The following is an 8247-nucleotide window of genomic DNA, read 5'->3' as shown; positions in this document are numbered from 1 at the left end:
ACTCAGATTAATAAGGTGCTGGATTAGTCTGACCCAAGGGCGGACTGGGGGCAGGGTGGCAATTGCCCCCCAAGCCTCTCTGATACCTTTGCAAACGCCCCCCACCGCCGCCATAAGCATTTAATCTCTCCCCTCTCGGTGGCTCTGCTGCTGCAGCGGCCAAGAGGGGAGAGATGAAGTCCGTGCCATGGCGAGGGGGGCGTTTGCAAAGGTATCAGAGAGGCCTGGGGGGCAATTGCCACCCTGCCCCCGGGCCTAGTCCGCCCCTGGGCCAGACTAATCCAGCACGTTATTAATACGAGTGCCCCACTCTATGGCCGCAAGCGAGGGGCATACTGAGTGGGGCAACTCAGATTTAATAACGTCCAAAAGATGTGGACTGGGAGGGGGGGCTCTTTAAGAATGCTCTGATCACACCGCTGAACGATCACCTCTTCTCCCGATCGCTTCAGCTCCAGGGAGAGGCAGCTACGATCTTACCTGTCCGCGTTCCCCCTCTCTGCTCCCGGCCGCTGCAGCTTCAGAGCGGCCAGAAGGAGAGAGAGGGAGTGATAACGGGTGTAATCAGAGCCTCCTCTGTGAGTGGAGCTGAAGCGGCCGGGACGAAAGAGAGGGAGCGCAGAGAGCTAGCTCCGGCTCTGGGTGTAACACTACCGCCGCGGCAAGCGTTCGCTTCTGTTCTCTCTTCTCCTTCTCGGACTCTGCTGCTCTGTAGCTACAGCAGGTGAGAAAGAGAAGAGAAAACAAAAGCGAGCGATTGCCGCAGCGCTAGTGTCCCATCCCTAGTCCCGCCGGCGAGGCACCATTGCTGACATTCCACTACCCCCGCCCCCCCCCCCGCAATTTTCACTTGCCAATTGCGAGGGGGCGAGTGGAAATTGAGGCCTGTTTTAGGTGATTGATATTTTTTCTCTTAGGGAAGATTTTTGTCTTTATACCTGTGGAATTTTTAGAAACATTGCTCCATCAAGGTTTTGGCTGCAATATAGTCACTGGGGCTGATCCTCTTTCAGATCAATGTCCCTCAGCTGAGCCTTGGGGACTGTACCCAGACTTTACTACTGCAACCTCTGTTAAGGCGCTCACCTTGGCAATGAGTGATATCAGCCGCAGTGTGCTTTACAGGTCCAGAGCTGTGGTTAAACCCTGTCCCTGAAGGCCCCTTAGGTGTATGGTCACTAGAAAGGGTGGAGACTTGCCCTTTAATTTTGTGTCCTGGGCTGCCATTGCTCTCTCCCACCATGTGGGATCCCCTAGAGCAGGGGTCAAAATTTCAAGTCCTGAGCTACTAGCCAGGCTTTAAGTTACTCGCCACCAGTTGGCCACCTAACCCCCTTGCATTTCCACTCGCCAAATGCGAGCAGGCGAGTGGAAATTTTGAGCCCTGCCCTAGAGCATTGGTTAGACCCATTCGTTCAGGGGTCAGAGCCCCAGAGCACTTTGTTAGGCCTTCAGCATAGGGAACTGGCCATAGCTTTTTTGATTGTATGTCCCAGTCATGCATAGGGAAGCTGCACACCTTTGTTTACAGTCTGCACATTTGTACAGTGGCCATCTTTTTTCAAATGTACTGGCTATTTCCTGGCCTGCTAGGGGTGGTCTTGTGCTCCGCCCCTGGCTTAATTCTACTGCGCATGCCTTTGCCATCTTTGGGGCAATATTTCCATTTTGTTCACATGGTACCTGTCTTCCCGTTTTTTTGCGGCAAAATATGATTCCACATTGACTCCTAGGTACTTGTGGTCTTCGTTGCTTTGACATGAGATTGCATTCATCTAGCAGAGGGATCTCCTGGCTTTTGTGGACATTAAGGATGCTTATTTGCACCTTTCCACCCTAGTAATCACACTTCCTGTGGTTTTGATGGGTACTTTGGCATGTCTATGGCATCTTGGGTCTTCACCAAGTTTTTAGCCCGTCCCTGCTTTGCTCTGAGATCAGGATGTCCACAATGTGGGGTATCTAGACAGCCTTCTGTTAAAGGATCGTTTATCCCAAGTCTTGTCTGTCAATGTGCAGTGGACAACACAGGCTCTGAAAGCTTGTCTCTGTGTCTCCCTAAGGATAGGGTTTCTTCCTTCCCTGGTAAGGCACTCAATACCAGATCCGTAAGTACCTCACAGATTTTTCAACATCTGGCATCTGTTTCCCAGATTTACAAGGCTTCCACCTGGTCCTCTGTTTCCACGTTTAAGTTTTACCAGTTGGATGTTTAGGCCTTTTCTGGTACCAGCTTCGGCTGCAAGGTGATTCTAGCTCTTCTCTGAGTTGACCCCTTGTTTCTGTTGATGTTTATTTTCTATATTGTCCACCCTTCAGTTGTATTGCTTTTAGATGTTTGAGTAATCTAAGACTAAGCCTGTATTCCCGTACTGTGCAGTAAAGTTTTTCTGACTAAATTCCTTTTCTTGAAGTACAGGACATAGGTCCCTCTACTCTGTTTCTGTAATTTACTCCGTATGCTTGCTAAAAAAAAATCTCAGGCTTGCTGGGAGTGGGAGGAGTTGGGGGTGGCCCTAACAACTCTGTTTTTCACTGTCCTAATTGCCTAAAGGTAGCTAATTATAACATGGTAATAAAAAAACTAAAGTCGGGTATACACGCTTCTAGAACAGATTTTCCCCATCAACGCTTACAAGCGTTGATCAAGGAATCTCCTGCTGTTTCCTTTTGTATTCTGACAGTGGCCCTGGTCACTGTCAGAATACCTGCACAAGGCTGTTAGCTCTGTTCAGCCAACAATTTTCCAACATACTCCTTCGATCAGCTGATGAAGGGATGCCAGCCAAACAGCGGCACCCATGCATCAAATTTCGGCTTAAATTTGAAGCATGCATACCTGGCTCAAGCCTGTGTCCTTTACTGCACTCCAAGTAAAGGATTTTACAGGTAAACAATAAAAAACTGTGAGAGCGCTACTACTGTTCTAAGCACTAGAAGGAACTCACATTTGAGATGTCATCAGCGGGAGGAAATCCAGTGGGGCCCCTGGAAGAGTGCAAACTAGCTGTGCCCCGTGGTCTGGTAAATTGGATGCCTGTGAGGACGTGGGCTGCGGTGGAAGGACAGCTGTCTCCTGCAAGGGCTCAGCTGGCCAGGCTGAGTCGTTGCAGCCGTGGGCACTGTGTGTCCAAAGTGCTGTCTGCAGTTGGCTACGTGTCAGGTGGCCAGGAAGGCAAAGCGGTGATATTGAAAGGAAAGAACGCCGACGGGAGTAGTGAGATGGTTATGTTTAAGCGTAAAGTGTCGAGGTACGCTATGTTCTAGATTGCCCTTTTCTATCAGGCGTCTGTGGTCGCCGATTCTAGCCCTTAAAGGTCTTATCGCGCCACCCACATATGAGACCGCATGGATACTTTAGACCATAGACCACGTGGTCATGAGAACAAGTTACGAACTGTTGATGGTGTAGGGGTTCTGGAGATGGTCGTGAAATATGGATTGACCATGCTGGATGAATTGGCAGGTCAAACATCTAGATTTTTTACACTGGAACGCTCCAGTTCTATTGTCAAAGAGAAAGTGCTTAGGACGGATTTCTGGGCCTTGGAAGGATCGGCTAGGACCTACCATGTTTTTGACACTCCTGGACTTTCTAAAATTGATAGACGGATTGGGCGGTAAATTGGGACCCAATTTCGGGTCTTTTTGTAAGATATGCCAATGTTTACGTATGACTTTTTGAATGGCTGTGAAGCTGTTATTAAAGGTGGTGATGAATCGGATATTATTATCTTCCCTAGCGGTTTGATGGTGTGTCGTGTCCGCGGCATGTTCTACTTCGGTATAGCCAGAGAAGGCCTCCATGATAAGTTCCTCTGGATATTCCTTCTCTCTGAATTTATTAAGGAGTAATTGGCTGGATGTGACAATCTGTATTTTGAGTGCAATTTCTCCTGAGTCTCTACAAAATTGGCTCTTGGAGATATTTTTCTTCCACCTCGTATGGTGGCAACTCTTATAGTGAAGGTAGGAGTTGCCTCCGGTAGGTTTGACATAATTGTTGGTAATGATGTCATGGCTCTTAAAAGACAATTCAAGACCAAGAAACACCAATTTGGTGTTAGACTCAAATGTGAAACCAAGCCCAAACTGATTGCGATGAGCAAGGAACTGGGGCACACTCTTGGTGGGACCATCCCAAATAATCAGGATGTCGTCAATGTACCTGCCATAGAAAACTAGCCGATTTGCAAATGGATTGTTACTCCAAATGTGGAGTGCCTCCCAATGACCCATGGTTAAGTTGGCGTAACTGGGAGCAAAATTTGCCCCCATGGCTGTCCCTTGCATCTGCAAGTAGAATTTGCCCAAAAAAGAAAAGTAGTTATGTGTGAGGGCAAACTCTGTACAGTTCAAAATGAACTGTGCTTGACTGTGATTAATGAAAGATTTGGTAAGAAAATATTGCAAGGCATTTAAACCTACAGAGTGAGGAATGGATGTATATAGGGAGGTGACGTCTAATGAAATCCAACTGTAGGATTGGTCCCATTTGTAGGATGATAGGACTTGAAGGAGGTGTCCAGAATCTTTGAAATATGTTTTTAACCCCTTCCCACCAGATCCCTCTAGATGGGTGAGGTTTTTAATTACACCCAGTATTTGATGTTCTTTTAACATTAGATGCTTTTATCTCTCCAAAGAGTTTTTTTTAAATTCAATTAAGTATTTATACACACAAATACTCTAGTCTTAAATAAATATCTTTTATTTGTTCTCTATATATACACTCTTATTTTTGTTGTTGATCTCTTAATACACAAATTAAGCTCTTAGTTACCCCTGACAACTCTGCATAGAACTCAGGATAGTAGTAATAACAAAAGATGTGTTCTTTATGCGCCTCAGATGAACGTAATATGCTGCTTTTTAAATCGAGGGTGTGTATACCCACACCCTCCACAGCTCCACCTATCAGGAAAGCAAGATTGGTGCTGACTCCGCCCAGCTGTCACATTTAAAGTCCAAGTTTTTTCCTGCAATTCAGTTCTCCCCGTTTGATCTGAGCTTGACAAAGAGGCTCCGCCTCGAAACGCGTAGCTACTAACCCCGCACACATCGCTTGTTCGTTCCAACGGCGTTCGTTCCTTTCAATATCACCGCTTTGCCTTCTGGCCACCTGACATATAGCCAACTGCAGACAGCACTTCGGACACAGTGCCCACGGCCGCAACGACTCAGCCTGGCCAGCTGATCCCTTGAAGGAGGCAGCTGTCCTTCCACCGCAGCCCACGTCCTTACAGGCATCCAATTTACCAGACCACGGGGCACAGCCGGTTTGCACTCTTCCAGGGGCCCCACTGGATTTCCTCCCGCTGATGACATCTCAAATGTGAGTTCCTTCTAGTGCTTAGAACAGTAGTAGCGCTCTCAACACAGTTTTTTTATTGTTTACCACCGGGCTCCTCTCTCTGTTTCTCATAGAGCTTGCACACTGTATCCTCTGCCCCTATACCTTTTCTCCCACAAGTTTGTATTCCCTGGCAGTGCGCTTGTCCATTTGTTATTTTTATTTATTTATATATATATATATATATTGCAAACCACAATGCACACCCAAAATGTGTACAATTTGGGACTACAACAGACCTTTTTTTTGAACACGTGTTCCCATTCTCTAAGGAAAGATGGAGGGACCAGTAAAAACGGTCAGAACCTATACTTTTCTTGCACTGCTGTGACTCCCAGGAGTATTTAATGTTCACTGTATCTATTATTGGCTGTCTGAGGCTAGAGGAAAGTATGGGTTTTTGTTTTAAAACTACACAAAGATCCATTTGAGACATTATCTGTCTTTGATAGCATTTGTTGAATATGGTCGTAAGGCCCAGGTGGCTGTATATTCTCTGGGCTCCAATTTAGCAGAGTTTGGAATACCTCAACTATTCAATTGTAGCTCTTTAATATGCAGTTAAATTCCTTCCAAAGATATCATCTAGGGTATGAGTAATCTATCCCAAGGGTACTGTGAACAGTGACAATTGTACCTACACTTTTCAAGATCTGCGGCATCTGTGAGGCATTACAAACCTAAACAGTATTGAAGTTCAAACGTAAAAAGTGGATAACACTGATGTAGTAATTGTACTTGGACTGCCAATTGAATGTTCAAATGTGATGATAATTTGACTTTTAAACAAACAACAATGAATGCAGTATTTGTATTCCATGTGAGTCATATATATAGGTCGCAGCAATTGAACTTATAAACAAATGATGAATGCAGTATCTTTATTCAGTCTGAGTCATATATAGTTTGCATGGAGCTCTTATACAACTGTTGATGAATGTAGTATCTTTATTTCAACTGAGCTATACATCGACCACATTCATTTGGCTGATTGCATTTGGATTTCTATGTACATGTTTTTATAACCATATCACATATATGATTATACTGCCCCTAGATTTGATATCACTAGGGTTGATATTGTACCATGGTCCAGAGAACAGGTTTATATTAAGACCATATATACAGCATATAAATATGAACATAGAGCAATATTGGCCATGTGAAAAAATTGATGTCCGTTTTCTCTCTATACATAGTATTTGAGGTTGAAAAAAAGACACAGGTCGTTCAAATTCAACCTTTGTGTGAGTTGTGCATGCGTGTATATAAGTCCCTATGTGGTCTAGTATTAAGAGTACCTGTACCCCTGTATGTTATGATCTCTTAGGATGGTAGCTAAATGATTTTTGAACTAAACAATATTCTCTGCTGATACCACTGCTTGTGGCAGAGAGTTCCAAAATGTAACCGTTTTAACTGAAAAGAAGCCCCTAAGCCAGGGGTGCCCATAAGGTCAATTGCGCTCTACCAGCTGCTTGCAAAGCTAATGCTGGTAGACTGCGGGTCTGTGCAGTGTCAGACACATTGGTACCACCTATCCTAGTCTGCAGCGTCGGACATATTGGGACTGCCCCTCCCTGCCTGCGGTGTCTGACACACCAGCACGCCTGAAGAGCCAGGAGAGCCAGGAAGCAGGTAGTTACTACTAGAAACCTAAGTTATAATCTAGGCATGCACACACATGTATGCAGTTTTTTATGTGTCTGACTAATCCCACTTTCCCAGTCACCATTAGGGAAGAATGATTGGCTGTGTAGTATATTATATTAACCCCTATTAAGGGCTTGTTCACACCAATTACAGTGCGTTCCAGCGTGGTTAGCTGCTGGAACGCACTGTATCGCATACTAAACTCCCCCTGTGTTCTGGGGTAGGAGGGGGCCGCTCCAGTGCAATCGCAAAAAATGCTGCATGCACTATTTTTTGCAATCATACTGGACTGGGAACGCGGGCATTGTTGTGCCGCGTGTTCTAGTGCAGGCGATTCCACTGCAGGCGAGGGGGGAGGGAAGGGTGGCTGCAGGACCACTGACTTGAATGCACCACCACGCCTCCTCCAGCCCCAGAACGCAAGGGAATATAGTATGCGATATAGTGCGTTTTGGTAGATCTCATTGAGATAGTCATTTGAAAAGTAGATCTTAACACAAAAAATTGTGGGCACACCTGCCCTAAGCCGTTTGTGGTTAAATCTTTTCTCCCCCAATTTTAGGTGGTGGCCTCTAGTATTTTTTTAGGGAGTTTACTGTAAAACGTTTATTGCTGGTGTTGCCATCACCACCAAACATTTTGTACATCAAAATCATGTCCCCTATCAGTCTCCTCACTTCCAGTGGGAACAAGTTTAAATTTAGTAACCTTGTCTCATAGCTTTGTTCCTCCAACCCCTTAATTAGCTTTGTTGCTCTTCTCTGGACTCTCTCCAGCTCAAGGACATCTTTTCTGTGGACTGGTGAACAAACAAAACGGCATACTCAAGATGAGGCCGAACCAGGGATCTATAAAGTGGCAAAATGATTGCTTTGTTTCTAGAGTAAATTCCCTTTTTAATGCAAGACAGTACTTTGCTCGCTACAGCCTGGCATTGCGTGCTGTTATTCAATCTGTGGTCTACTATGCCCCCCAAAACCTTTTTCCATTTCTGAGTTCCCTAGTGGAGTATCCATTAATATGTCTTTTGATTGCAATTGTACTTTGAGGAACATTATTCTGAAATTGACGCAGCATTTCAGAGTGGTGAACCTCTGCCCATCTTTACTTCTGAGGCACTCTTGACTCCCTAAGATGCTCTTCTTATACTCAATCATGTCAGACCTGATTGTGTGTGTGTGTGTGTGTGTGTGTGTGTGTGTGTGTGTGTGTGTGTGTATATATATATAGAGAGAGAGAGA

The 8247-nt window shown here is 45.3% G+C and overlaps 1 protein-coding gene across 1 annotated transcript in view; it reads left to right on the top strand.

The window, feature by feature from the left end:
• ATP2A3 (ATPase sarcoplasmic/endoplasmic reticulum Ca2+ transporting 3) overlaps positions 1-8247 on the top strand; it is a 175316-nt gene that overhangs the window by 129004 nt on the left and 38065 nt on the right. The gene's annotated exons all lie outside the window — the stretch shown is intronic.

This window comes from Nanorana parkeri, unplaced genomic scaffold (genome assembly GCF_000935625.1).
Source record: "Nanorana parkeri isolate BGI_ZX_2015 unplaced genomic scaffold, ASM93562v1 scaffold118, whole genome shotgun sequence".
NCBI classification, from domain to species: Eukaryota; Metazoa; Chordata; class Amphibia; order Anura; family Dicroglossidae; genus Nanorana; species Nanorana parkeri.
The sequence above is the reverse complement of the archived record's forward strand: the minus strand, read 5'-3'. Positions and strand labels throughout refer to the sequence as shown.